We start from the raw sequence: 14,374 nt of genomic DNA on the forward strand, positions 1-14,374 counted from the left end.
TCTAGTTTTAGAGCAGTTATCACGGAGAAAGATGTAGTTTAGAGGAAATAGTATACTTCGTTAATCGTTTGCTAACATGGACGACTTATTTCGAGATAAACTGCAATTTCTCAGGTTTCCTCTAACAGCTCTGAACGTGGAAACAGCATTCATAACGGACAGATTTATGTTTTAGTTATACCTTAAATTCTGTGGACATTCGCTAATAGAAATCTGAATGTTGTCACCGATTCTAGTAACACATCTTTTATCGCATAGTCATAGCTTTTTTTTTTTTTAATTACGCTCATAGCATGACAATTATTGTGCCTAGAATCAGATGACAATCGCAGCAGCGGACTCTGATCATATCAAGTAAGTTTTCACATGCTGCTCATAGTGTGTTTAAAGTATGACGAAATCAAAATATACAACGTTACCGAAGCATCGACTCTAAACAGTGCAAACACACAGAGCATGCAAAACGTGGATGCTCCAGGGCAGCGAAAAGAAAGAGTTGTAACCTATTCTGAGTTGAGTTGGCAGCGGCTAATATCGTTAAGCAGTTAGTGCCCCGAATTACCGTACTGCAGTGGAGTCGTATCGTATGTTCATTTGACCTCCATGTTGGGGACGTGGTGTCCTTGTTGTGCGAAAAGCTATTATGGCAGTATCAATTAACTCACAAAGCAGAGAAAACGGCACGGCAAATGAGTTCTATTTTGAGATCGCTTTGAAGCGCTGCTTGGCTATTGTTTGCCAAAGTACATTACCGTTTAGGTCAGCACTCCTTGTTCTCATAATCTCTGACGTGATATGAACTTTTATACGGTCTTGTGCATACAAGTAAAGGCAAATACCTCTCATTGCGGATGTTTACATATTTTCATTTGTTGTTTCTAATTTCTGCAACTCGTTAACTGTAAGTCTATGGGAGATAAGATAGGCTATTCAGTCGGAGTATTACTTTGTCACTGACAACCACAATATAATTCAATCCTGAAATCATGGCCTGGTTCCTGTACGTTATAATTACTAGTCGATCAACTAAAAATGTTACGCATTCCAAGAAGTGTGCTGTAAAAAACTGGAAACGATAAAAGAGTGTAGTTAATGGTTATGTGCAACTGATTTTGGTAAAAGCACGTACAAAAATGTTTGACTGTAACAGTAGCACTAAATGTAGTATCTCATACGACGGATTAAGTATTTTAGTAATACTGATTACGAATATATTTTGACAATTGTTGAATAAAGCGTACATTTTTGTTGTTATTACCTGCATTAACATTTTTTCAGGAGTGTGCAACGATTGAAGGTTGTCCGCTATGATACGTTGCGCTGTATCTTGAAGGTTGTTACTACCTTTATTTTATGTTTTTTTAACTGAGTAATTTTAGTTGTCTGTGGTGTTCGTATGATGTAAATTTAAATTATTTAGGAATAAACTTCCTGACTTTCATCAAATGCTGAATGAAAGCGCTTTCCTTGAGGATATTAAGAGGCTTCTAAGATAGAAATTGTCATACATACACCTACAAACCACTAATTTAAAGACCTTTCTTTTTTTAACACTTTTATTTTATCATACCATTACCGGTGTCGAATCTCCGTTGGATGGTTGAATCACAGGTTGAATTGCCAATCAGACTACCCGTTTCGTTTGCCATGGTGCCCTATCGTCAAAATTTATAATATTTTATAAATATTCATAAAAGAAATTAAGATATTGAAACTCGGAAATTTTCAGATTACGTTATGCTCTATGAAGGATGTTGAGGAACAACTAAAGAGACAGCAAAACTGTCAGTCTGTCTGCTGATGATGGTCTTGTCTTCAGGAATGTACAGCTGCACCGGGGATGATAAGGAAACGCAGAAACAATTACCAGAATTTCTACGCAGCGTAATGTATGGCAGCTCGATCGTATGTGGGCACACACCATGTCCCTAGCAAAGGGAAAGGACCCGATGATATCCGATTACAAGATTATTGACGAATATTAGTAGCTTTTCACATAGACTATTTATTTAAGGGCGATACTAAGCACCATACGAAACAGGAGTATTACAATGTATCAGTAATAGTGATGGCCAGTGGAAGACCCAGATTTCTACGAAAGATTCCTAAAAAACGTCTTAGTGGAATAAACAGAAGTGGTTGCAATGTGTATTTATTCGTGGACAACGGTCATGTGACCATTTTCAAGTCACGGTTTAACGCTTTATCAGGTTAAAGGAAGGCCCTTTGGTGTCAAACACATAACTGTTTTCAGGTGCAGTATGTGTCATAGACACATCCACATATTATATAGACTGGTGACTTCAGCAGTTAAGTCGCATTGTGCTCAGAGCCATTTAACCATGTTATATTACTCATTTTTCGTTAGTCACACAGTGCTTAACTTAGATGAATGGACAACGTTATAGATGCTACAACTGAGAACAATTAATTATTTACCTTTAACCTAAAGCAGTTTCAGTTCGAGACTTGACGGTTATCGCTTGATAGCAACTGTCAGTGAACAAATACACATCACACCATCTTTTGCTAGTTTCTTTGATGCCATTCCTTAAGCACACTTAAGTTCTACAGCAATTAAAAAAATTGTTTTCGGTTGGAAAGGGTTACGGGAAATGCCTGCATACGCCAAGGAAATTGCACACAAGACAGTAGTACTAGCCTAGTTTACAGAATAGCTTCAGAGCACCCACTGAAGCCATGTTTCATTCAAAAGGAAAACTGGGCACGAACATAGCAGAACGAGAAAACAGTTGTGTTGATACACGAATATTTATTTACCTGCAGCGGAAACGTGCATACAATTTCTTCAACATGGATTATGGTCACTAGAGTAAAATTACAAAAAATCGCATCTATATGACTGGATTCTGACAGTATATTACACACATATATTTCTGTGTATTGCTGTTTTACACCATACGACTCCAACGGCGATGAAAATTTCCACCGCAGATGTTGTGGAAATAGACAGTGCCACTAACGTCTGGTTTTCACAGAAAGGATTAGCATTCAGAGGCTCCTACTGTTGGCCGTCAACAGATTGTAATAATACTTAGTATTTTTTTTGGGCGATCACACACTTTTTAAGTGCAGCAATGCCTATTGACATTAACAAGGTGAAAATAGGCTAAATTAGATCGTCAATGGTATTTGGTGCAGGACTCTAGTGCGAGTCGTTTACAAGATACCGCATTTTGAAAAATTCCCTCATCGACACTTGTACAATGTCTGTAGTAGCACACACTAAAGAACAACACAAGTGGATAAAATTGTTACGATGTGTCTGGCCGGTTACGAGACAACCGACCATCATATGTTGTTTTCAGAGTGACCACCGGCAGTGTCAATACACGCGTCCAGTCTGGTACTGAACGACTGCTGTACACCTGCTAGCAAATCAACAGAGGCTGATGTAATACATCATTGGCACATCGAACATGTCGTAATCTAGATCCGAATATCTGTAGTGACGTTTACATGTTGAATACAGAGTGTGCGAGCCTTAGTTTGTAAGTAGTGTAGGTTTATTTTTTCATATAATTCAATGATTGTGAACCTGTACAATCGATTGCATTACAGGGCTGCAGTTTTGTCGATGTGTTGTCACCGTTCGCTGGACGTAACGGAAGACTCGAAGATGGTGAAATGTAACACCGAAACTGATTGTAAATGACGTGAGATATGGAAATGCAGTTGATGCAATCATTCTTACAACCGAAAAATACAAAAACAATTATCGTACCAAGTACGGTGTCTTCACAGTGTCCAAACGTTTGCTGGTTCACCGATTGTTGGAACGTTCGAGCCCTTTTTCGACCCTGTGTAACGCTGGAAATGTATATCCTCCTATTTCCATCCATTGTACTATAATTTTTTCTCCTTGCTTTGTTACCTCAAGATATGACATTTCTGTCTCTTTATATATTGTAATTGTTTTACAATATATATATATATATATATATATATATATATATATATATATATATGTGCATTTATGTCGATGTATAATTGGTTGTTTTGTAAATATTATTTGTATTTTTACGCTGGGTCTGGCCTAGGAAAAACTATGCTATCGAACGGATACATCGATAGGTCGTGTGGAGAACCAAAGTGTTGAGGATCTTTGGTAGTGTTAACTCTGTCGCGTGGAGCGCGGGCAGAGGTGGAGTCTGGCTGGGGTGGTGCAGTGGAGCAGGTGTGTTGTCTGAAGCTCCCGCGAGTTGCCGCGCTTTCGGGATTTGGCAGCATGTAATTGCGCTCGACTTGCGATGATAGATTCTGACATGGTGTCGCGGACGAGAAGCATTAGCTGGCGCACATCAAGAGCCCGTTTCGTCTGGTTACCGTGCCGAGAAGAAGGCGCGCCAACAGCCAGCTTATGCAACAGCGACGGCCGACAATGAGTGACTGTCGCCACCTCCTCGATCGACGGCTTCAAACCTTCAATCAACCAACAAGGAAGACAGGAAGCACGTAAAGTTTTAGAACTGTCTGGCAGACCTCAGCTTTTCAATCTTTTAAAATTGTTGCATCACAAAATTACAGCAACTTAGCATGAACGTTTGTTGCTCATTGTCCCAATTGCATTACCAAGCAGGGTCCCTTCCTTTTCCGGAATGAACCCGAGTGTCGTTGAAATTCAAACGCCAGCATCATTCCACTTCACTAGTTTAATTTCAAAGTTCCGTTAAAGTATTCATAGCTGGCTACAATATTCAGATTACACAAGCACAAATTAAGAGTGCGAGTTTTGTTACCGTATTTTAGCTTACCTGTGACTGCAGCTCAGCTTGGTAAGTACTAAATTTTACTATTGTTAATTGTCCAGAATCATTTAATTCAAGTTCAAAGTTAAATCTTTTATTTCTAAATTTCGTAGATTCAAGTAGCTTTTGAAATGATTGTTGAGGTAGTCCAAGACTAACCTATTTTACTGAATTTCCTTGTACTTCAGAAAGAAAGCTCACTATTAACTTCAGTCACTAAATTAACTTTAAATTTTCCGTTTTTATTAATTCTTTTGCTAAATTAAGTCAGAGTGTAGCGAAATTTATTACTTCTGACAAACTTTCAGTTTTCACACTACACTTGTCAACCCTCAGTTGCCACGCTTCTAGTGGTGATTATATGTGCAATAATCTTTCTTTTTCAGTTACTATAGTAATTGTCCTTAAGACTGGGGACCGTAATTTCCCCCAAATCTCAAATATCTAATTACCGCTAGTTGATTGTTAACATAACGGCCGCACATTTACTTTCTTTATTAACTTTACCCATATTTCAAAATTAATTTCCACCAGTTTCATTAGCATTTTTCCTTTCATTTAGATGTAACCTTTTCCTCCCTCTTTACCGACAAATTAACCTCGGTGACGATTGCTTTTCCCAAATTTCCATTAGGTACACGCGGTTTAATTTTTCACTGTCGTTAAGGTCGATAAGTGAGGGGGAGGTTACACCTGTTTCAGGCACCTCTTACTAGTAATTTTCTAATTACTCTCTCTCTCTCTCTCTCTCTCTCCCTCTCTCTCTTTGTGTCTGAAGGCTTTCCAGTCTTATAAGTACAGACTGGTTTCTGTTCAAGGCTTATGCACATAGCCTTCCCCTCATACCTGATAACTTCTGAATTCCTGCAGTTTGCGGTAACAGCGTTCTGCGCAATGTTTCGAGTCGCTGGTGTTGCTCAGGAGTTGTGTTATGGCAGCGGTTGCAGTCGTCTTCCCACATTCCGGGAAGACAGTCCGGGCGTACGGCTGCCTGCAACGGAGACGGGGGCTCACCGCGAAGGCGTAGGCGGGTAAACTTGCGAGCCACGGGAGCGCGCTAACGCCGTCTGAAAGCCAGAATTAGGCGATAGGCAGGGAGCAGCCCGCCGCGCCGTGCCGCAGAGGTGTCTGTGCTGCGAGCAAGACGTGGCGGCGGCGGCGCCGGCGTGTTTAAGTTTCTCCAACTCCGCGGCGTGCCGTTTACGCAGTCTGGAAACGAGCGTACAGCTCAAACACAGGCGGCGCGCCGGAAACTCGACAGCACGCGACAAACTAAGTTACGCGAAGCTGCTCGCTGGGCGGCGAGTGTGGCTAATACAGTGTGTGGCATTAAAATCCGGAAGGATACGACGACCCGTACTGTATACCTCATAAATTCTATTCCAAGAATCCTAATATTAGCTTCTGGAGAGTGTAGAAAGTGTAGCTGATGAAAACTGGTCTCTTATGAGACATTCCTCGAAATAATTTTCCTTCACTGGAACTTGCTTTCATTCCAGAGCTAACGGTGTAAGACTGTTATGAATAGCTTTTTGGATCACCTTCCGCTCGTACGTATAATAAACCACCTGCCAGTTGAATTAAGTTCGCCGAAGTGAACTGATTGGCTGATGAGGCTGAAATAAATGAATATGCAGTCACACGGAATAACGAAGCATCTCTGTCGTACGTTCATCAGAACGAATGGAAACTTTTACCACATACGGACTTGAAACCAGATTGATTTAGTCAGAAAGACACCTTAACAATTATACTCAATTGTTGTATATAACTTAACACTTTCTCTGTTTCACTCGCATTTATTCTCCAAAAATTATCACCGTGACAAGTTTCGGCCACATCATTTCATCATCAGGTACCTGTTATACATCAGCTTTTAATTTCGGGTTGCTGTACTGTGAAAGGCTTTATCTGAATGTTCCAGTGATAATATGATCCGAAAGATTGTTACCTATGTCCAGAAAGACTGACCTATGGTACTGTGCACCATTCTGTGTGCTGTGTATTTAAATCCTCTCAAAGTTATTTCTAGCTACTTGCTATGGGAATATATCCTTACCTGGCACAAAACACCAGAACAAATAGACAAGACACACTGTACACTTTCTCTTACAAATGCTAACAGTCGAATGCATCGGGCACGACAAAGATTGTTCAATAACTAAGATGGTAAGTACTTTAATTGGTTCAAATGGCTCTGAGCACTATGGGACTTAGCTGCTGAGGTCATCAGTCCCCTAGAACTTAGAACGACTTAAGCCTAACTAACCTAAGGACGACACACACATCCATGCCCGAGGCAGGATTCGAACCTGCGACCGTAGCGTTCGCGCGGTTCCAAACTGAAGCGCCTAGAACCGCTCGACCACCCCGGCCGGCCATACTTTAATAGCTAAGATAATACATACAAGAACAGTCTAGATATTTTTTTGTACAAGGGTAATGTGCATTATGACAGATGTTATAGCCGCGCGAGACTAGCCGAGTGGTCTCAGGCACTGCAGTCGTGTACTGTGCGGCTTGCCCCGGCGGAGGTTCGAGTCCCCCATCGGGCATGGGTGTGTGTGTTTGTCCTTAGGATAATTTAGGTTAGGTAAGCTTAGGGACTGATGACCTTCGCAGTTAAGTCCCATTAGACTTCCCACACATTTGAACATTTTGAACAGGTGTTATTCAGAGTTCTTTTACTCATATGGTATTACGTCGTTGTTTAAATTTTCCGTTGACTATTAATAATTATATGTTCCAAAGTCTCCTTATTGTTAAGAGACCAGGCATTCAATATCAGGGAAACTCAAAAAAAAATTTACCTTTTCACTTTCTAACCCACCATTTCGGTTTTCTTAAATGATATTACTCCTTTATTCACCCCTTCTACCCCAATTAGTGTCGACAAATTCGCTTCCGTCGGCGTTAGCACTTATTTGAAGAAATTGTCCTACTGGAAGACGCACTAAAATTTTTTGTTTCTTACTTATTTAAGAAGCAAATGAAGTACCTTTGGCTGATACTTTATGTATACGTCTCACTTTGAAGCCTGCTAAAGTGAGTTAATACTCTCTCGCAGTACAGGAGAGGGATCTATGAAGCTTGAAAATGTAAACTTCTAACTAGACAAGTTTCATTTACTTGCTTTGTCTGTATTGGAAACTGATTCTGCCGTCAGCTGTCAATACAGACACAGCAAGCAGTACCTCGTGAACCAAATCTATTTTATCACATAATTTTGTGAGAGCCACAAACATGGTTTTATTATATATGACGTTATAATGATGCGTTTTCTTTAGTCAGTAACTCCCAAATATGTTAATGAGCAGATGACAGAGCACTACATGGAGTGGCACGATGATTGGCACGTGTAGATGACCTGGAGTTGGAAATTCTAATAGCTGAATCTCGTCTTCTACATATGTATTTATGGGGATGCAGGCACATAGAATTTCTCTAATAAGAAGATAACATTTTTTACATTTAAAGAAATGGTAGATGGTAAAATGAAAAAGTAGCCAACCGATTTCTATCAGAGTAAAGAATCTATCAACCGGGCAGTCGTGTCATGGCATGTTATATCATTTTTGGGTGTACTAAGGATTACATCCATTGGGATAGTTACAAGTTATGTACACTTATTAATCAATTCTAAGATGAAACTTCCTGGCAGATTAAAACTCGGGACCTTTGCCTTTCGCGGGAATGTGCTCTACCAACTGAGCTACCCAAGCACGACTCACGCCCCGTATTCACAGCTTTACTTCCCGAGTTCGGGTCTCGGTCTGGCACACAGTTTTAATCTGCCAGGAAGTTTCATATCAGCGCACACTTCGCTGCAGGGTGAAAATCTAATTCTGAATTCTAAGATGTTTTGTAATATTTATTTCCAAGTCGGATTTACAGTTTCCAGTGTCCAACAAGTATATACACTCCTGGAAATTGAAATAAGAACACCGTGAATCCATTGTCCCAGGAAGGGGAAACTTTATTGACACATTCCTGGGGTCAGATACATCACATGATCACACTGACAGAACCACAGGCACATAGACACAGGAAACAGAGCATGCACAATGTCGGCACTAGTACAGTGTATATCCACCTTTCGCAGCAATGCAGGCTGCTATTCTCCCATGGAGACGATCGTAGAGATGCTGGATGTAGTCCTGTGGAACGGCTTGCCATGCCATTTCCACCTGGCGCCTCAGTTGGACCAGCGTTCGTGCTGGACGTGCAGACCGCGTAAGACGACGCTTCATCCAATCCCAAACATGCTCAACGGGGGACAGACCCGGAGATCTTGCTGGCCAGGATAGTTGACTTACACCTTCTAGAGCACGTTGGGTGGCACGGGATACATGCGGATGTGCATTGTCCTGTTGGAACAGCAAGTTCCCTTGCCGGTCTAGGAATGGTAGAACGATGGGTTCGATGACGGTTTGGATGTACCGTGCACTATTCAGTGTCCCCTCGACGATCACCAGTGGTGTACGGCCAGTGTAGGAGGTCGCTCCCCACACCATGATGCCGGGTGTTGGCCCTGTGTGCCTCGGTCGTATGCAGTCCTGATTGTGGCGCTCACCTGCACGGCGTCAAACACGCATACGACCATCATTGGCACCAAGGCAGAAGCGACTCTCATCGCTGAAGACGACACGTCTCCATTCGTCCCTCCATTCACGCCTGTCGCGACACCACTGGAGGCGGGCTGCACGATGTTGGGGCGTGAGCGGAAGACGGCCTAACGGTGTGCGGGTCCGTAGCCCAGCTTCATGGAGACGGTTGCGAATGGTCCTCGCCGATACCCCAGGAGCAACAGTGTCCCTAATTTGCTGGGAAGTGGCCGTGCGGTCCCCTACGGCACTGTGTAGGATCTTACGGTCTTGGCGTGCATCCGTGCGTCGCTGCAGTCCGGTCCCAGGTCGACGGGCACGTGCACCTTCCGCCGATCACTGGCGACAACATCGATGTACTGTGGAGACCTCACGCTCCACGTGTTGAGCAATTCGGCGGTACGTCCAGCCGGCCTCCCACATGCTCACTATACGCCCTCGCTCAAAGTCCGTCAACTGCACATACGGTTCACGTCCACGCTGTCGCGGCATGCTACCAGTGTTAAAGACTGCGATGGAGCTCCGTATGCCACGGCAAACTGGCTGACACTGACGGCGGCGGTGCACAAATGCTGCGCAGCTAGCGCCATTCGACGGCCAACACCGCGGTTCCTGGTGTGTCCGCTGTGCCGTGCGTGTGATCATTGCTTGTACAGCCCTCTCGCAGTGTCCGGAGCAAGTATGGTGGGTCTGACACACCGGTGTCAATGTGTTCTTTTTTCCATTTCCAGGAGTGTACATTCTGGCCCACAAATGCAGTGAAGTAACTAAAATGTCCAAACAATCTTGTGTATACATTATGTTTGGGTGCTAGATAGGAACTCCAGTACGCATATTCTTCAAAGGTACTTTCTCTAGCGCTGGCCTAATTACGAAAGATAGTTCTTTGGAAAAGTCCCAGTCTTGCATTGGTGAGTTCCACCAGCCGCAAACTTTTTCTCTACTGTGGATTGCGTCTATGATAACTTCATACCGACTGAATCAGACCCGTGTGGGCGAGAATTTATTGCCTACGTTCTCCCAGGGGCGGAGCAAATTCCGAGGTTGGTGACTGTGCTGTACTGGGTCGAGGGTCGTGAGGGGGGTGGCGGGGAAGAATTGACCCATAATGATTATCTATGCACAGAGGGAGTGTCTTTTCTCTTTAGATAACTCGTCTCTAGATAGAAGAACATATATATGGCTGAAACCAACAACCGCGAAGCTTACCTCGATGGTTGTCAATTGAGGAGGGCAGGGCATCTCAGATACTTGCTTACTTATCGAATACTCTGTTGTTCCAAACATCTTTCGGACTGTTCGAGGGTAGATCGACATGCAGCGTATGCTTGGAGTATGTAGTCCCAGCCCGCAGTAGCTCAAAGGCGTAGACGTTACAGCAGGTGGTATTTTTAAAACGTCCCTGTGACAATTGTGTCAGCCCGCTAGTGTCAGCAACCGTTTCGCAAGAGTTTCGTGAATGGGAAGCGCGCGACGACTTATTAAACATATCAACTAATTGTTGTCGATAAAGAACGCCTTCTGGTGCTAAGATGTCCATCACAAAACTGTTGATTCCTTGATGCCTCAGGATACGTCATGACAACGAATCCCTTCTTTTACCCATGGTGTGCCACGAATTTATTTTGTCACAAGTCCGCTCAATGTCCTATCTCCTAGTTGGTTGTTGTATCCCATACTTGTTGGATCTACAGTGACTCAGCCTCATTCATCTTTACTCTCTCCCTTATCGGTCGATATATGTTGGTAACGTGGTTGGTCCATCCGATTCCTAGGAAGCTGATTTATCCATGTTCGGCATCACCATAATTTCCTGTTCAGACTCCTGAGTAATGAGACTAGTGCCTTCAATAGCGTTGTCGTTGTTTCGTTCCTGCATCTGATGTCAGTGCAGCAGAAGTGATTCACTTCATTACTGTTTACGCAGCACAAATTATACTGACTACTCGCAAAACCAGTAAGTGCCTTAAGGTCCTCACTTGACAAATATGCTAAGGGTCCATTAAGAGAGTCATCATTAGCGCCAGAGTCTAAACAGTCTAAAAACACCTGTAGTGTTCTAATCCATAGCCAAGCCGGATGGATAAAGATGTAAGAGACAGCCGTTAGCGAAACACAGCAGGGTCTGAAATATCTGTATTTCGCTGAACGGCGAGTTACATCACCCGTGTGACGTCTGCGCTTCGCCCATCTAATCCGCTGTACCACGTTGTCTCGCGGTGAGCAGACATCCTTGCCTGTGGCAGCGATGATCCTGTCCTACCGATACAGCTGTCCCAAGGCAGAGATACAGCACTAACGTCGTCTATCTTGGCCCTCACTTCCAACTTCACTCCTTGAAATACGAACACCTATAGTGCATTGGTAAATTTACTACGTAATGGTACTGGGGCGACCACATACCTTAATCATATTGTATGCCTTCAAAGTGCAATTCTGCGCAATGCATATAATGCCCTGTACAAAATTCAGCACTTTCAAACATACTGTGACTTAATAATGATCACTTCTAGCAAATGTTTTACTTAATCTACTCATTTACATATTTATTTTACTGGAAAAATTACACACTTTTCGCCCTCTCTTCATCTAAGCGACATCCTCAACGAGTTAACAATACATTTAGTTTTTAACATGAGCGGTACATGATAATAATAATATTAGCAAAATGGTTCAAATGGCTCTGAGCACTATGGGACTTAACTTCCGAGGTCATCAGAACCTTAGAACTTGGAACTACGTAAACCTAACTAATCTAAGGACGTCACACACATCCATGCCCGAGACAGGATTCGAACCTGCGACCATAACGGTCGCGCGGTTCCAGACTGTAGCGCCTAGAACAGCTTGGCCACCCAGGTCGGCATATTATTAGCAGTAATAATTGTAAAACCAATAATAATCATGCTATAAAACGTAATATACGGTACAATATACATAGTACATGATCCGTACATAATAATAGCAACAACTATAAGAATAGAATCAATAATATGATGTACAGTAAATTATATATTGTATTTCAGAAACGTCAAATTATTTGACACTGTGTTACCTAATTTTTTGTTACATTTGAAATAACACATAACAGAAATTACGGGCATTCTGTTCTTCCTGTTACCCTAACGACCTTCTTACTGCCCAGACAAGTTTCAATACCATTGTCCTACCATCAGCTGGTACTTTTATTCAGTTCGTATTTACGAGGTTTTCGATTCATAGGAATTTCTTAAATTATTCTTTCCACATGCAAAGTTGATTTGATCGCATGTGCCCACATATACTTGCTGCGCTGTTGTGGAAATATAAAAATAACAGGATACAATTTTGAAACATATTTCTCGCAAGTTATTGCATTTCAACTTCACAGAAGCTAAACATAAATTTTCATAGAAAAATATTTAGAGCAGGATATGTTTCAAAATTCTTGGGGTTCCCGCTTGTCAGTGCGTCCGTTGCGCAAGCAACTATTAACAGTTTCGTATAGGTTAACAGCACGTGTAGCGTGGATCGATCGGAAAGTACACTTGCTTGACTGTCATCCAGGATGTTACAGGTGACACTTACGGGTTTATATTTGATTACCTGTGTCAAAAGACTGAATTCAGCATTCAGCAAAGCTATGGCCATGTAGGTTTTGGAGTCTTAGAGAGTGAATGCCATTTACCACGGTGTAGTCGTAGCTACCGCCACTGAAGTATAACATCCGAACGCTTTTTCTCGTGACATATTATATTATACACAAAATAAATAAGATATACAGAATCGTATTGAACTGATTAATAGTTGTCGCCGGCCGTTGTGGTCGAGCTGTTCTAGGCGCTTCAGCCTGGAACCGCGCGACCGCTACGGTCGCAGGTTCGAATCCTGCCTCGAGCATGGATGGGTGTGATGTGCTTAGGTTAGTTATGTTTAAGTAGTTCTAAGTTCTAGGGGACTGATGACCTCAGATCTTAAGTCCCACAGTGCTCACAGCCATTTGAACTATTAATATTAGTCGTATGCTGTTGTGGTCTTGCGGTGTCACATATCCTCCCTTTAGCAGAAATCGTCCCGAATTACGTTCTGAACCCCAAGATAAGGAAGTGTGAAAATGTATTCTATTCGCATATCGACGTTATGCAGCTGTGGTTATCAGACATGGTTTTCTGCATTGCCGCAATAACATGGCATTAATGAAGATCGGATGTATCTCAAGCATTGTGTTGTGCTCTGCGTGACCAGACGTTAATATGTTAATAAAAAGTATTACCACGATCAGCTTCAGAGGACCATCCGAAGACTACCCTTCAGTTATAGAGACGTACGATCCTAATAAGGGATAACGAAACAGTCACTAGGATTAATTAGTCTATAGCTCTCTCTCAGATAGCAGTTTGTCGATATCATATTAACATATTATCAGATTTCCTAATCATACTAGGATGATTAAAGAAACCAATTACCACTTACGTATGAACAAGAAATTCCTGTGATATCGAATTTACGCTGTCTGTAAATGTCAATGGATGTGTTAGAATCTGGTGGGTGACGGAATCACAAGATTCTTAGTTTTCAAAGCCTACTGACTACGGTAACTGTTGTACACGTAAGTATGTAGTCGGATTCATTTTGGACGTTACTGATCCTAGTAACTCTACTTGTCGCTCTTCCTCTTGGTATGTTTAAGCTATGTTTCCGATGAACGTTGGTGGCAATTTCACTACGCTATACGTCATGTTTCACGCAACCAACAGTTCCTATTATGATGTGACTGCGACTGAGTTCCAGGAGAGATGAGAATTCCTCCAACTTTGTTGCGACTCTTCCGGCACTTAAAAACTTATGTTCGAATACTCTCACTAACCACATTTCATTTTGCTTTGTATTATGCTTGGGTTTCTTTCAGACGTTCATATAACCTTGGTTCAACAGAAGCAAAAAGATGTGCATTACACACGTCAAGTATAAGTCATGGTTTAAGGTATTAAGCGTGCACCTGACCCATCAAAGCCTCAGCAG

Source organism: Schistocerca cancellata, chromosome 8, assembly GCF_023864275.1.
Source record: "Schistocerca cancellata isolate TAMUIC-IGC-003103 chromosome 8, iqSchCanc2.1, whole genome shotgun sequence".
NCBI lineage: Eukaryota > Metazoa > Arthropoda > Insecta > Orthoptera > Acrididae > Schistocerca > Schistocerca cancellata.